Below are 559 nucleotides of genomic sequence, written 5' to 3'. Positions count from 1 at the left end.
AATGGTGTGATCACTCACTTGGAGCCAGATATCCTGGAATGTGAAGTCAAGTGGGCCTTAGGAAGCATCACTATGAACAAAGCTAGTGGAGGTGATGGAATTCCAGTTGAGCTGTTTCAAAGCTTAAAAGATGATGCTGCTAAAGTGTTGCACTCGACATGCCAGCAAATTTTGAAAACTCAGCAGTGGCCACAGAACTGAAAAAGGTCAGTTTTCATTCCAGTCCCAAAGAAGGGCAATGCCAAAGAATGTTCAAGCTACCGCACAATTGCACTCATCTCACACGCTAGCAAAGTAATGCTAAAAATTCTCCAAGCCAGGTTTCAACAGTATGTGAGCTGTGAACTTCCAGATGTTCAAGCTGGATTTAGAAAAGGCAGAGGAACCAGAGATCAAATTGCCAACATCCGTTGGATTATCGAAAAAGCAACAGAGTTCCAGAAAAATATCTATTTCTGCTTTACTAACTATGCCAAAACCTTTGGTATGTGGATCCCAACAAACTGTGGAAAATTCTGAAAGAGATGGACATGCCAGACTACCTTACCTGCCTCCTGAG

The sequence above is a fragment of the Bison bison genome, unplaced genomic scaffold (genome assembly GCF_000754665.1).
Source record: "Bison bison bison isolate TAMUID 2011002044 unplaced genomic scaffold, Bison_UMD1.0 scf7180017864146, whole genome shotgun sequence".
In the NCBI taxonomy this organism is placed as follows: domain Eukaryota; kingdom Metazoa; phylum Chordata; class Mammalia; order Artiodactyla; family Bovidae; genus Bison; species Bison bison.
This window is presented reverse-complemented; position numbering follows the sequence as displayed.